This window comes from Vipera berus (genome assembly GCF_964194415.1).
Source record: "Vipera berus genome assembly, chromosome: 3".
Lineage (NCBI taxonomy): Eukaryota > Metazoa > Chordata > Lepidosauria > Squamata > Viperidae > Vipera > Vipera berus.
This window is the reverse complement of record NC_138204.1, coordinates 89420571-89436497: the sequence shown is the minus strand read 5'-3', so window position 1 is coordinate 89436497 and position 15927 is coordinate 89420571. Positions and strand designations below refer to the sequence as shown.

General features: G+C 38.5%; 1 long non-coding RNA gene across 1 annotated transcript; it reads right to left on the bottom strand.

Annotated features, from left to right (window-relative positions):
• Positions 1–12755, bottom strand: LOC308666825. Its single transcript, XR_014026168.1, has 3 exons — positions 12564–12755; positions 327–535; positions 1–45 (listed from the first exon to the last, which is right to left on the bottom strand). It is a non-coding gene; the product is annotated as an uncharacterized lncRNA (long non-coding RNA).
• Between the last annotated feature and the right edge of the window lie 3172 nt (positions 12756–15927).

Below are 15927 nucleotides of genomic sequence, written 5' to 3'. Positions count from 1 at the left end.
ACCCAGGAATTCTTTTGTGTCTTTGATGTAAGTAACAAGTCTCTCCTGTTAACAGAAATAAAAGATGTATTGTGTTACAGGTGGAGTCAAATTGTCAGGCATCAAATATCTTTGCTAAAAGCTGCCAGATCTGGAACACAAAAATCCAGATGACTACGAAATGGCCACAAAGAGTTAACTTTTCCTTGCCTCTTTGCTGCCATCTAGTGTTTCTGACAATTTTTGGAACCCCAGCTATGGTTGCCTAGCTTTGCTGCAGTTCAGTTTGGCATTCAGAAGCTTCCTTGCACATCCTATTTCCTTCCACTCTTTCCTTTCATAATTACCTTTGGCCGCATTTTCATTGTAACATATGCTTTGCTTCTGCCGTATCTCAGGATCTTACTGCAATCTCTATTCAGTTGCCAAGGTTCTTATGATGAAACCGTTTGTGTTACACACGGTTTACCCCTGATGAGGTTCCAGCAGGTCATTTTCACAGGCAAACATGCATGCCAAACACGGTAACTGCAGAAGAAGCTGGTAGTAGGAAATTCTGAAAGAGAGACAAATAATAGACTGTTATATACTGCTGATGCTATATTTTATTTTATTGACATTCAAGCTTTTTAATGCAAAGGATATAAATGAATAGATCCATTAAGAACTACTTATTTCCTTCTAGCCCATATCTGTTAATTTATAAACATCATCACGATCCTCCCAAAATAGGTCTTTCCTTCAATTGCACACAAAAGTTTAGGTATCTCTGGTTAAATTGTACATTTAAATCAATATTTCTGAACAATTCAAGATGTTTGGAGTTCAACTCTGTCTGGGGAATTCTGGGAGTTGAAGGCCAAACATCTTCAAGTGATCAAGGTTGGGAAACACTGATTTAAATGAAGCTCTAGATCAGGGGCAGGCAACCTTGGCTCTTTTATGACTCGTGGACTTCAACTCCCAGAATTCCTGAGCCAGCATGGCTCAGCTTGGAAACCTCTCCCTTTCTCCTCAGCATGGCTGGCTCAGGAATTCTGGGAGTTGAAGTCCACGAGTCATAAAAGAGCCAAGGTTGCCTACCCCTTGCTCTAGATGAACATGCTTTGATTCAACCTCTACTGGTAAAAAGTTAACATAAACAGCTTTATGAAAAATATGAGTTCATGCTTACTGTTTATGTGCAGTCATTTATGGTTTCAGGATAAAAACAATGAATCCAAAATATGGATTCAGGCTTATCAAAGTTTTCTTCTGCAGGTTTTAGATGATGAGGTTAGAGAAAAAGATTCAACCTGTCATCTCTTACACATGGATCACTGTTGTATAAACAACATTGTTTGACAGACATGTGAATTTTTCAAGAGGTCATTTGCAGTGGAGTTGTTTTATAGAGTTGACCAGTTTGGGGCTGTTCTAGCACAGATTTCTTGGGTTTGTCACTATTAAAATTGCTAAGTGTTTAGAAATTTCTTTTGCAAGAATGAATTATCTTCATGAAGCAATTCAAAGACCAGCCAAACCCATCATAGTCAATGTTTCCTTATTCTAATTCCGTAAATGGCTGCACATAAATAGTAAGCGTGTGTTTATATTGCAGAAAGATGTGTTTAATTTTGTACCGGTAACTTCCATTCACTTAAGTATTTGTTGAGATGTACAGTTTGACCATGGAATGTTTAAACATTTACATGCAACTGTTTCTTCCTAATGATTATATTTCACAGCATTTTTAGTGTCAAAAATACTGATCTACTGTCAAAGCCCTGTTGATTCCAGAGTCATGCCTCCACACTAGTCAATAAGATATCTGTAGAAAGCCCATAAGTGAGATATGAGCACAATACACTGTCTCACCTTGGTTTCCTAGCAACTGGTAATGAGAAATCTACTGCCACCCATTTGCTAGAGGTAATATATAGCCATCATGCCAGCAAGGTTTGCTAGACTTATTCTCCATTAATTCGCATTAAGAACACTTTTGTAACTGTCCAAGCTGGGCACCATTGCTATATTTTGTGATGAGAAATGCCATATTTTGGTTATGGGCTGTGGGAGCTCTTTGCTACAGCCATCATTGTATGAATTATATAGTCCTGTAATATTTCTTCAGCATTTTTTTTTTTTTGCTAAATTTGATAAGATTTTCTTCTGTGGCAAATGGGTTCAAGATTATTGTCTCAGATGCAGGCATGGAGGGTACCACCCAGGTCCTATTTTGTTATGCTTAATGGCATACCTGAATTTCTTTAACACTATGGTGTACTTCTTCAGAATTACTTACAAAAGAAGCAAAAAACCCCGCTTTATTTTAACTATTATTTATATGTAACATGATTCTTTTCTTCTTGTTTTTATCACTGTGTTTAATTAAATTTCCAAAGATCTATACTGAACATCACTGTGGCAAAAGAACTTAGATTGTGTACCATAGTAACATAATTATGGTACTATTTTAAAAATACATTTCAGCTATTACATTTTTAAAAACTGCTATAGTGAAGACAAAGAAGATTAAAAACTCTTTAGTAAACAATCAAGAAAAAGAAATAAAATTTATGTCTGATGAAGTACTGTATGTTAAGTGACAGCAGTAAGGTGTGTTATGTTATGTTATGTTATGTTATGTTATGTTATGTTATGTTATGTATAGTATAGTATAGTATAGTATAGTATAGTATAGTATAGTATAGTATAGTATAGTATAGTATAGTATAGTATAGTATAGTACAGTACAGTACAGTACAGTACAGTACAGTACAGTTTATTAATTGATTAGTCTTACGACCATGTCAATTAAAAACACATTTAAATACATGATCTTATCTGGGATAAAATTGGTAAAAGAAAAATATAGTGAATATATATAAGATAATACAACGAGTTAACAACCTGATAAATGTATCGCCTATACTGGTTAACCTAATTTGCTCAGTATACAATATCAGGATCTTAGTTCAAATGTCTTAATTAAAAAAAATTAGCAGTTCTGTTTAAAATATATATATTACAGCCCAGAAGGAAATAAGACAATCTATGATTCAGATCCATCTCATTATATCTTTTAAGGTAAAAAAAAAAGTCCCATACAACACCACTAAATATACAAATCAAGATGAGAAATGTTAGCACTCCAAATATTTCCTGTTACGCAATATTTGTTAGTCAAAATATAAAGAGGTTAGGACACTGAGCTTGTCGATCAGAAGGTTGGCAGTTTGGCGGGTCAAATCCCGAGTGCTGCGTAGCAGAGTGAGCGCCTGTTACTCGTCCCAGCTTCTGCCAACCTAGCAGTTCGAAAGCACGTAAAAAATGCAAGTAGAAAAATAGGGACCACTACGGTGGGAAGGTAACAGCGTTTCGTGCCGGCCACATGACCACGGAGATGTCCTCGGACAAGCACTGGCTCTTTGGCTTTGACATGGAGATGAGCACCAGCCCCTAGAGTCGGAAACGACTAGCACGCACGTGTGGGGGAACCTTTACCTTACCTTTACCTAGCCCTAAATTTAATCAAGAAAGAAAGAAAGATTACCTAGCACTCCCTGGATAAGAAATCACCCTGTGAAGTATAAAATTCCATTTGAATTTCTCTTCATTGCTAAATTTGTTGCTTTTAAACTAGATCACGGGTGTCAAACTCAATCGCTTCACATGATGTATTGTGAAGTAAACACAATGTTTTTTTGCCTTTGCGGAGCCGGGGTGGGCGTGGCCTGTGCATGATGCATCCGGACAGTGGGCTGCCAGTTTGATACCCCTGAACTAAATGTTACTTCTGAATACGTCCCATTTTTCAATACAGGTTTTGCATTTTATTGCAACGCAATAAGTATTTTACAAAAGATAGTTGTTCCTATAGGCACAAACATTGGTGTAGACATGCATGGGATAGTGCTGTAAGACTACTAATCCTTCTTGGCTGTGGAAAAAATAAATATTTGCCAAAATGGTGCCAATATTTCATTGCAAATGTACCATTTGATAAAGGGGAACAATACTAAGCTTCAGATAATAGCTTCAAGCATATCAGTAAATATTTAAAAAATACTTGCATTTTAGGTTCTAAAGGAGAGAAACTTCCATTGCCTCATCTCCTAAATTTAGGCTAATAGTAAAACATACATGCAGAAGGTAAATATAGATAATACATATATTGAGCAAACCACCTGGAATTATCTATTTTGTGTCAGACAAACAGTAATGAAAACTTCATTTTCTTTCATCTCAGGGCAAGTGGAGTAAAGAGCGTAGCCCAACTTGAAAGGAACAATGGAACATTACCCAAGATTACTCGATGAGAGAAAGTCTGGATGATAAAACACAAAGTATTACAGTTAAGAGAGTAGGATACCTGTTTCAACACAAAAATCTAAATTTTAACTGTGAAAACACAGCAATTGCCTTCTGCTTTATTCTAAGTGAGGTCCAACACCCATCCGTACTCATAAGCTATCCACTTTCAGGACAAGCAATTCTACTTAATGTGCAAAGAATAGGGAGTAATAAGCAGAAGAAATTAAAGGCGGGCGATAAAAGGAAGTGAGCTCTGATTAAATGTAGTTTGTAGCACTATTCATTATACCTCTCCATATCTTTCCATCTTTGCAAACCATCCACACAGCCTTTTGTACTTTCAATGCCAAACTTCTCTTTTTCAGGAACTCGTCAACTCCATGCTTCCCCTTCCGTTAACTCTTCTTCAACATTCATTGTGTTTGTATGACCAAGCCATCTCACTACACTTTTTTTTCATACTGCTTACTCTTGTATTCTATTCATATTCTCTTAGTAGCCATTCATTCTTGATCCCATCTTTTCTTATTTCTATAGTCTCCTCTTGAGGAGCAACCATCCAAAGTGCAAGTGGGCAATCTGGGTCATCAATCTCTGCCACAAAGCCATCCCTACTCCTTCAGAGATGTCTACTTTATCATGGAACCTTATCCATAACTACAACTGTTACCTTTCTGTAATTCTTACAAACTTAGAATGTCCTACATGAGATTTAATTCATATTTTCTGATAGACATTTCAGCCTTTCATTCATGATTAAACCTACGCCTTCATTTTCTTGCACACGTGCATCAGCTGCTCTCCACAAAATCAGGCAGACCTATTCAGATCTATTGCATCCTTCACCTTTCTCTTTAATTTTACAAACACACGAATGATCTATTTTAGTTAACTTTATTCATTCATGCTCTTTATCATTTACTCCTCTTACACTCCATACTGCAAGTCAGCAAGTAGGCTCATGAATATTTATTTTCCATGCCTATTATAGCTTTGGTCAGTTGAGGCGTTTGCATAAGATAAAGAATAAACTGAATTAACCATCTTAGTTACAGCCATACTGCATTTGACATATCATGGCTGATATCCCATAAGTGCAATCAGAGCTCAAACATACTCATGCTATTCTACACAAGCCAGCATGTTTATATACTAAAATACTGTTGCCCCCATCCAATCAATCAGAAATAATCATGCATTATACTGAAACATTCACTATACTAAGTGAAATCAAAAGCATAAATCAAGAAGAAAAGCCGTTTGAGCTATGGAGCCTTGTAGAATAGGCTCAGGAGCAAAAGAGGACAATGAAGCTGTTTCTGTTCTTTCACCAGAAAGGAAATCAATCTTATCAGCATTTGTAGCTTGTGATACAGGGCAGAAAGCAGTTATATTTGCTATATTATTTGATAAAGATAATAAAAGTAGTTGAGTCCTCTTCAGGTGTTGTTCTATTGATTTGTCACCTTTTCACTTAAAAAAAAACCCCTGTCCTTTGAACATCTGGATTATAGCCCTTAGTACTGCAAAGGCTTCTGGTTATATTTTAATGATGGGCACAATGGTTCTCATATTCATATTCATATTTCTATACACTCTTTGATAACTGTAGTCCTCGACTTACGACCACAACTGAGCTCAAAATTTCTGTTGCTAAGCAAGACAATTGTTAAGTTAGTTTTGACCCATTTTACGACCTTTCTTGCCAAATATGTTAAGTGAATCACTGCAGCTGCTAAGTGAGTAACATGGTTGTTAAGTGAATCTGGCTTCCCCATTGAACCTGCTTGCCAGAAGGTTGCAAAAAGTGATTGCTTGATCCCAGGACATTGCAACCATCATAAATATGAGTCAGTTGCCAAGCATCTAAATTTTGATCATGTGACCAGGGGATTGCTGCAACGGTCATAAGTGTGGAAAAACAGTCACAAATGACTTTTTTTCAGTGCCTTTTTAACTTTGAATGGTCACTCAATGAACTGTTGTAAGTCAAGGACTACCTGTATTGAGTATATATGAATATAATGTGGAGCTTGCCAGGGTGGGAGGGAGGACTTATATTATAACGTAATGAAGGTCTCATTGAAGAATCCAGTTAATATCCTTTGAAAATCACTAATTGTTTCACACAGGCCAAGGACTCTCCAGCAGCTTAAGAGCCAGAACACCATATTCAGTAATGTGATAATAAGATAAACTATAAATCTATAGATTAGGTTTTATAATTCATCTGTATAAGCCTCCCTCTCTCTTTGAGAGAAATGGGTGGTTCAGAAATGTGAGAAATAAATAAATGAATAAATAAAATAGAGAAGGGAGAACCACAAAGCAAAAAAATGGTATTGCCTCACTCACATATTTTTCTACTCGTGAAGCATTTGTTGCCAATGAAGAAAGGCCAGAGCTACCATTATCGTGTTTTCCCGAAAATAAGCCCAAATCTTATATTTGTTTTTGGTCCAAAAGACCCATTAGGGCTTATTTTCAGGGGTGTCTTATTTTGCAGGTGGAGGCAGAGGCATGGGGGGAGGGGGAAGGGGGCCATTGCGGGTGGGGTCGGCAGGCAGCAGGCCAAGATGGGGCCAAGCACAGGAACTATGGAGTTTTGCATGGTACAAATGAGACAGAAGATTTTTGGGACAATATGGTAGATGGAGCAAGGCAGCAAGTATCATAGCAGTGATATCCTTGGGACTATTGCTTTCCATCCATGTCAAAACTATGTTTGCTATGCAGCCCTTTTTTGTTAAACTAGCCTTGGGCATTCAGCTCCAGAGGGTTCTTTCAGCAGAAAACCTCAGTTTCCAGAGATCTCATGTCTAGCTGACCAAGCAGGATAAGTGGGTGGCTATGAAGTACGTGGGAAACAATGTCGGTTGGGTGAGGTCCTTGGGGGAAGGAGTGGGGAGTGGTGTGATCAGAAACTATTGGTTAGTCTTCAACTTGCATCAGTTCATTTAGTCATTGGAAGTTACAATGATTTAATGACTGTTTTTCACATTTACAATCATTACAACATCCCCAGGGTCACGTGACTGAAATTCAGATGCTTGGCAATTGACCAATATTTATATCCGTCGCAGGGTCCCGGGGTCATGTGACCATTTTCTATAACTCTCCTGACAAGCAAAGTCAATGGGGAAGCCAGATTCACTTAACAACCTTGTTACTAATTTAACAACTGCAGTGATTCACTTATAGGGGCAAAACTCACTTAAAACATGTCTCACTTAGCAACAGAAATTTTGGGCTCAGTTGTATGGGAAGGAGGAAACAGTATTTAATATAATATGGAAAGAGGCAGACAATGAGGTTTGGGGAAGGGAAAGAAGACTAAGGACAGCAAAGCAGTATTTATTATGCTAGCAGCATAAAAAAGGTAATTGTTTAACTGAAGTTCAATCTATTTAAAAAGTTTGGACACTAGTCATGAGGCACCAGAAATCTGGGGTTTAGGTGATTGGGCAAAGGTATGGCCTCTTGTGAAGGATTTTACTTTCCAGAACAGTGGGTTGGGTTGGGTTTTTTTTATACACCAAGAACTTCCTCAGTGTTGAAAATAAGCTCTTTTCTCATCTAAAACAGTATTTATTTTCAGAGACTGCCTATGCACTTTGTCAAGGACTTTTTCTCCCAAATAATACTTCATTTTCAAGATTTAACTGTCCTGCTATGTCCAAACAGCAACCTTAGCAGAACATCATCCATCATCCTGTGAAATATAACCAGTGCCTCACATTCTGCATAAGTCAGGGGATTTTATAAAGCCACCTGGAAACTGAAACAGGTTTGCCTTGGGGGGAAAAATGCACCTGCAACTTCTCAATATCTCACGGTGGGATTCCTCACGTAAAAGAATATATATAGTTGCTGCCAAATGAGAAAGAAATGCAGAAAGCCACCACCAGTGCTGAGCACTGATCTCTTCTTATTTGAATCCACCCAATTCAGTGGCAAAGCAGTGATTGCAGGATTGTCTGAATGAGTTTATATCTCCAGAGCCGGGTGAATTGAATTCGTGGTCGTGAGAAATTAGCTGATGTTCTTGCTTGATGCCTCCTATATTATCTTAGAGAATTCCTTTACTTGCTTTGGTGAAGTACAGGATGACTTGTGGAGAACAAATCCTGTCTACTTCCCCCTTTTTTTTTTAAAAAAAAAAGGGAAAAATGGAACCTATAATAAACTGCATTTGTGTTTGACACTGGAACTTAAAACAATGAATGTTTTCAATATTATTTGATTTGTAAGATCAACTTTTTTATATAAGCATTGATTTATAAGCATCTTAAAAGAAGAGAATATCGACCAAATGTCAGGATAGATTAGATACATGCAAATGTTGCAAGGCTAATGTAACTCATACTTTCATTGGATCACTTCCTTAGTAGAGAGTGGGAATGCTTTTAAGATCAAATATAATGCCTCCAGGAAAGCATTTAACCAAGTATCCCATGACATGCTGATCAGAAAAATAGCTGAGTATAAGCAGCGTGGCATGATATTAAGTGGACACGCAGCTGGCTTTAAAATCTTATTTGGACAATGTTAATTATCAAATCTGAGAAAGGATACCACAAAGATCAGTCCTGGATCTTCTAGTCTTTTCTGTTTTTGTTAATGAAGTTAATGAAAAGGTGAAGGTGGTGTTTCTCTCATTTGCAGGTAACACAACGCTGGGAAGAATAGCTAATATTCGAAAATATGGAAATACCATTCAAAACTGTCTTGATAGGTTAAATTAACCAAGGCAAGTGGAAATTTCTTCATTTCTGAAACAAAGGCACAGGTATAAATAGGAGGACTCCTGGGTTGATAATTGTACTTGTGAAAAAGATAAATGGAAGATAAAATACAGTAATTAATGCATAGTGAACATGACCAGCAGTGTGTTGTGGCTACATCTGGCTGGGATCCTTTAATTAAGATTTTTGACTAAATAGAGCTTTAGTCTTCATAGATTAAGTTGCCTTTTTCAATTTACTGGATGTATGTTGTTGTTGTTTGTTTGTTAGACCACAATTACTACCGGTGTGCAGTTCTAATAAGCTGGATGATACAAGATTTTCAGATGGTTGAACACATATGAAGACTCAGGGAAAAAAACAATTACCTTATTCAACCTCTTGGAAAAGAGAACACAAATTCTGGTGCTTTGAAAATATTTTCAACTGAGTCCAGGTGACAAATGGATGATTGGTTCTTCCTAGAATTTTACATTTTTGAAGATTCTCCAAAATTTAGTTAAGTTTCTCTTTCTTAGTATTTCCAAAGTAAACCATGCAGATACTCAAAATACTGCAAAGGCATTTGGAAAAAAATATTTTTTGATTCAAGCCTCAATTTAGAATAGCCAACTAGCTCTCACTCATTGTTTGTACATATTTCTTCTTTGGTCTGAATGGAAGGCTGCTCCAATTTTGCCAAATATACCTTCAATCCAGTCTTGTTGTGCTCTCTATCCCTTTAAGACTAAGGCAACAGAATAATGGAGGTGGAGGTGAGGATGAGGAGAGCAAACATTCAATAATAGAGATAGATGGTTCTTGGTTCACTGGAATTCTAACTCATTCTTATTTAACGTCTTATTTCCCCTTCAACGATTTATGGGATCTTCTAAAATTATTATATTTTGTTGTGCCTATAATAGTAATCAGCACAGGTTTTCTCTTCAGCTTTTGACGAATGATATGAAAAGTCATTAGTCCCAGTCGTACCTTTTGGGGCCTGCATGAGTTTTCTTTCTTGAATTTTTCCAAGGTCCTTGTCTCTTTGCTTTCAAACAGTGGATTCAAGACTGGCACTTTTGGACCTGAATAAGAAAAGAAGGGCCAGTTTTCTGACAAATATTTGTCCAAAATTAGTTCGCTTTTGAAAAATTGACAGATACAGTATATTGTTCTTTTGCTCAAAAGTACAACTTGACCTCAAATCGTGGCATTGCCTGTTGTGTAGTGGGTTCTGGAGGCCAGGAAGGACACCGAGACGATGAGTACAGCATGGCAGATCTTTATTAGGTGGAAGTGACTGTACTGGGGAATAGGGGTTACCTGCCCTCCTTTTATACCTGGCCAGGTGAGCAGCCAGCCAATCAGTTTGAACCTGTTTCCCGCCGAAACTGGGTTCCCACCAAAACAGTTACAGTTCAACGCCCCCTGGTGGTGACTGCTATGTAAGTGTGTATGTGTTCTCTTCACCTGGATACATAACATTGCCCATTCGCTGGAGGGATTTCCAAATGAAATCTGTTATATATTTAATGTTAACAAGTTGTACGCCTCACTCGTTCGTGAGGAAAACACAAGTTTAAGTCTCCTCACACGTTCGTGAGGGAAACACGGCAGCCCGTTGACAGCTGTCAAAAGGGCTGCCGCGGCTCACCCCCACCGTCGCAGCTAGCGGCTGATTTTGACAGCTGTCAAACTGCCGCGCAGGCGCAGTACACTGACAGCTGTCAAACCGGCCTGGGCCGCACATGCGCAGATCAGCCGGAGCTGTCAAAGCTGCCAGCTGGCCACGGCAACAGCTCGCTGACAGCCGCGGCTGTCACAGCTGATCTCGCTCGATTGGCTGCCGCCGCGTGGCGGGAGAACACTGCCAGTTGATTGGTTTGTTATTGTTGTTGTTTGCCACAGTTCTCTATAAATAAGGGGGAACCCCGGCGGTGCCTCGCCCGGGACCTGAGCCCAAAATAAAACAGTTAACCGTGCCTGCTGTCTCCTGGTCTTCCTTCGGAACAATCCAAAATCCATACCCTTCAGGGAGAAATATAACAATCTGCTATTTTGAAACTCCTTCAAAATCATTTTTCATACACACACTCCTCCCAAATTTATATATACAAGCAGTTCTAGACACACATCACATCTGTTTCTATGCGCTTCTTATCTCCAAAGAATACCTACTTTCTGATAGAGAGTGATGCTGTCATGCCAAACATTTTCCCTCAAATATGTATAGCTGAATACCAGGGCGGTCATCTTTGATGCCCAGCCAACATCCCACTTGAAAGGGGAACACACTGATAACAGTTCATGTCACAATTCACTTGGCTTGTCTACAAAATTTGATTGTCTATGTTTCTTATCATGCTGTTAGCGTTCATACTTGAGGGTCTATTTTTCCTTCACGTTAAAGCACTAGCTATGCACACATGGATAACCGATCTAAAAATATACAGTCTTGAGAGCATGAATAAGCTATTCAATCTAATGCAATCAGGGCCAGAATTGGGGGAAAAATAATTAAAAGATTCAGATTGTGCAAAGAAGCAGAAGAAACAGTAAATCATATGCTCAATTCATGCAAGAAGATCGCACACCTGATTATAAACCACAACACAACATAGTTGTTAAAATGATTCATTGGAACATCTGTTAAAAATTATCATGTGCCAGTAATGAAATATTGGTGGGAACATAGAGTTGGAAAAGTAGTTAAAAATAAGAAGGTGAAAACACTGTAGGATTTCTAAATATGATCTTGGCTTATAACCATCAGATTTAACTATGATTAAAAAGAAGAAAGTGATGTGTCAATACCAGGAGACAGTAGAGTAGAAGATAAAGAATTAGAGAAGATCACTATCAAGATTTGAAAATAGAAACTGAACAATTCTGGCATAAACTCACTATGATCGTCCCAGTGGTTATAAGCCCATTGGGTTCAGTAACAAAAAATCTTGGGCAGCAATTAAAAACTTTAACTTTCTGTTAAGTTTCCACCAGTCTTGGACTGCGGAACTGGTTGTGGATTACCCATTCATAATAATAATAGACCCTTAGGAAGGACTCAATAGATAGATAAAAATGCCAAATCCAGTTTGAACATCTGGCTGATGATGTGACCAACCATAATAATAATTTATTGAATGTATATGCTGCCCAGGTCCCCAAAACTCTGAGCAGTTTACAAATAAAATGTCAAAATAAAAAGGAAGGAAGGAAGGAAGGAAAGAGAAAGAAAGAAAGAGAGAAAGAAAGAAAGAAAGAAAGAAAGAAAGAAAGAAAGAAAGAAAGAAAGAAAGAAAGAAAGAAAGAAAGAAAAAGAAAAGAGACAAAAATGAAAAATAAAGATGGCAAGGTAGGAATGAGATTGGGAAAGTCTGGAGAAGATAAAGAGGAGGCGTTTTTTTTCTTTTTAAAAATAATCAACAGATGTAGAAATAGAATTACCTGAAATATCATGCAATTGTTATTAAGTTGTCATTTTACAGCCACCTAACCATCTTTAAAAAAAAAAAAGGAGAACTCTGATTTTGACCAATGAAACCTGGAGCACAGATTTACAGAGTCAGAAGGGGCCCTCCAGGCTTTTCAGTCTAATTCCCTACTCAGGACCGAATTCAAATTGAAGCATTCCTGACAGATGGTTGTCCAGTTTCTGCTTTAACACATACAGTAAGTGATTCTGCTGCCTGACTACTGTTACTGTTAAGCAAATATGTTCGCACATGTCTCATTGCAGAAAGTGTGCTAAATATAATGAATCATACTTGCTAATCAGTTTACTTGGGGGGGGGGACCGTACCAAATTTTAAAAGACCAGGTTCTTTGCTGAGCTATTTAAGTACAGATCAATTTCTATCAGATATTATATAACCATTTTTTTGCATATGAAATTTTCTTTTGCTCCTTTAACAATGCTCTAGTCATCCAGGGATAAGCCTGATGGGATTTGAAGCTACAAGGATGAAGTGACGTATCTGAATGAATATATTGTTTTCTTTTTAGACTGAATTAAAGTTCACATCCAGTCGTCCGTGTCTCTTAAAAGCTTGCTTTGTGAGATTTTTCATAACAATGTAACTTGCTCTTGTAAACGTTTTGATGCAGATCACACGGATGCTGGCCTTTATGATGAGTAATGTTTTAAAACATTACTCCCAAGTGTAAGTTGTTTTTTTTTTCCTGGTGGGCAAAATTGATCAAGTCACACCCCAAACCAACCAGATCATTTCAAGAGCAGGGGAGAAGGGGAAAAATAGAGTGTAGTCACAAGGCACCATCCTGTTGCTACCTCCTTAGTTTTTGTCCCATGGCCAATGTATGAACTCAGAGGAAGGCATGGCTTCTTTAAAAATGCGCTGATAGTTGTTTACAACAAAAGTGCGCCAGTAGTAGATCAAACACTTTCACCCATTTCAGATTCAAAAATTGATTGAGCCCATCTTCAATCATTCAAAATTATGACACACACACACACACACAAAGCTATTTACAACCCTGTTCCAGAGTTATGGCCATCCCCGTGTATTGCCTTTGTGACCAACTGCAGAGACATTTCAATGGCCTCTCTCACCTATCTTCTCGCCCCCATCGCCCCCACACAGGGTCACCCTCATGCCTTAGGCCTGCTTCCCACCCTTCTCCTCATCCTGCATCACCCATTATATACTCACCTTTCAAAGATCTCCAGAGATCGGGTTAGGGAAGGAGAGCAAGCCATCCTGAACTGTATGTCATGCAATCCCAGAAATGGTTGTCATTTCTGAGGCAGCCACAGTTCAATTCACCAGGTTCTTAGGCAAGGGCCTGTCATTCATTGAGCATTCTCTCTGTGTTATGAGGGAGGTTAGGTCCCCCTTTGTTCAGCGCCAACATAATTTTGAACCGTCATTGAATAAATGGTCATAGATAGAGGACTACCTATAGATAAAAATCTAAAGTCAGATTTCATGTCAGACTGGCACCTGAGGGTACAAGAGTAATTTGAAATTTATTTTCTCCTTACAGAGAAAGGATGTTAGTATAAGCATCAGCGGAAACAGACACAAATGATTAGAAATCAGGTTTCATAGCAAGCTCCTAATTTTTTTGTCTGTCTTACTGTTGCTTATGGTAAGCATATGCATTAGTTTTCAACTTTCTTTCTTTACTCAATTGTATATAAAAATGTGCCATCAAAAACGAGCTGCTGCTTGATTCACACTAAGTTTGGTTTCACTCCCTTTCTGAACATAATAGAACTGAAAGGTGCTCTTTGGTGTTGAAGTGAAAATGAATGCCGTTTATACCCAATAAGTGGATTCTCTTTATAGAAGTGAATTTTAAAAATAATTATAACTGCACCCTTTGTTTTAAAGCACTTGACAAGAAAGTTGGCTGGAATGTCCTTAATTAGTAAAGGCGGGTCAAAATGCGGAAGCTCAGAGTTTCTGCTTGACAAATTGTTTTATCCCCCTATAAGAAGAGCTTATATAAAGTTTCTCAAATGTTCTATTCTTTACCACTTATCTTTAATTTTTGTAATGCAGAAAAGGAGTCTATTGCGCTATTCCCAAATAGTCATTGTATTGAACCAGAAGATAAGTAGAGCAAGAAACAAGTTTCTTAATTAAAAGATTAATGCCTTTCCCATCATCCCATTGCCATTGTTTTTGCATTCTGATCCCAAAGCAGGGCAGAAATACCAGCTCTTGGAGAAGAGAAACTATGTCACTCCTCTGGGCTATCTTGTAATTTGTCAGGCCCCCAAACTGGCTTTTAAAAGTGGAAAGAAATAAGAATAGAAAGGTAAGCTTCCTTCTAAGAGTAATTTTAACAAGTCCTATTAAATTGGTCTTAAACACCAAGGCTGCCTTCTCTGGAAGAAGACCTCCCCCTGTCTGTCGGCATGCCTCCATGCCCATCACTCTGACAGTGACCTTACCTGCCCTCTCCCCCATTACCATCTCCCCCTTCCCTCATTCCATCCCACCTTCAAGCTAAAGGGAATCATTGGACCCCCACCCACACATACACATAACAGGAAGTAATGAGGCTATTCACCCAGGTTATCAGCACTTCTGTAACCCTGCTCAGTGTCAAATCCAGGTTTGTCAGTCTCCACAACTCACATTATTAATCCATCTCTATCCATTTCCTTACCCAGGCACTATACTCTCACCCAAGTACTAAGGAGTCACACTCCCAATATGGCTGACAGAAAAACCTCCTCCCTCACCTCTGTCTGAGGGTGGTAGGCAAGGTCAGCACATCCAGGCCTTCTACTCTAAGCAAAATCTGAAAAGATGTCCTCACTAGTCCATATCTTCATACCTAGCTACCAGCCACCACAATGGCTATTGCTTACTTTGGCTCTGGAAAATTAGCGGTAGGGCTGATGTCACAGTTTCAAATTCCAAAGTGAGAACGGCACAGGCTGCCAAGATGGAGATATGTAGGTTCTCCTACAGGACCACTGCTCTGCACCTGTTCCCCCTCTCCATCTGTGCATATGAGTCTTCCATTCTGCTCAAGACTACTACTACCAGGATGCCACAGTTATAGCCACCTCATGTATAGACCAACTGCACTAAAATGGACAGAAACACAAAAACTGACGTTGGCATAGTCCCCTCCATGTCTGAGATCTGATAATCAGGGAAATTTAAAGAGGACTAAGCATCTGCCTAACTTCACAACCTGTTAGTTGTTTTCCTACCAGCGGGTAACGCTTGGTGGAAAGGAAAAAGCCAGCAAAATCGTTTCTGGAATTCTTGGGAGGGAGGGGGAGTAAGGCAAAATAGGGATTGGCAATGGAGCCAACATTTTTTGTGCTGGCATATTTTTCTGCTGAATGAAAGCCTGGGGGAAGTATTTAATATGGCCATCTGAAAGAATCTCATGCTTTCCTAATGAACTTTTTGAGCGTAAGAAATAGTAAATCAAA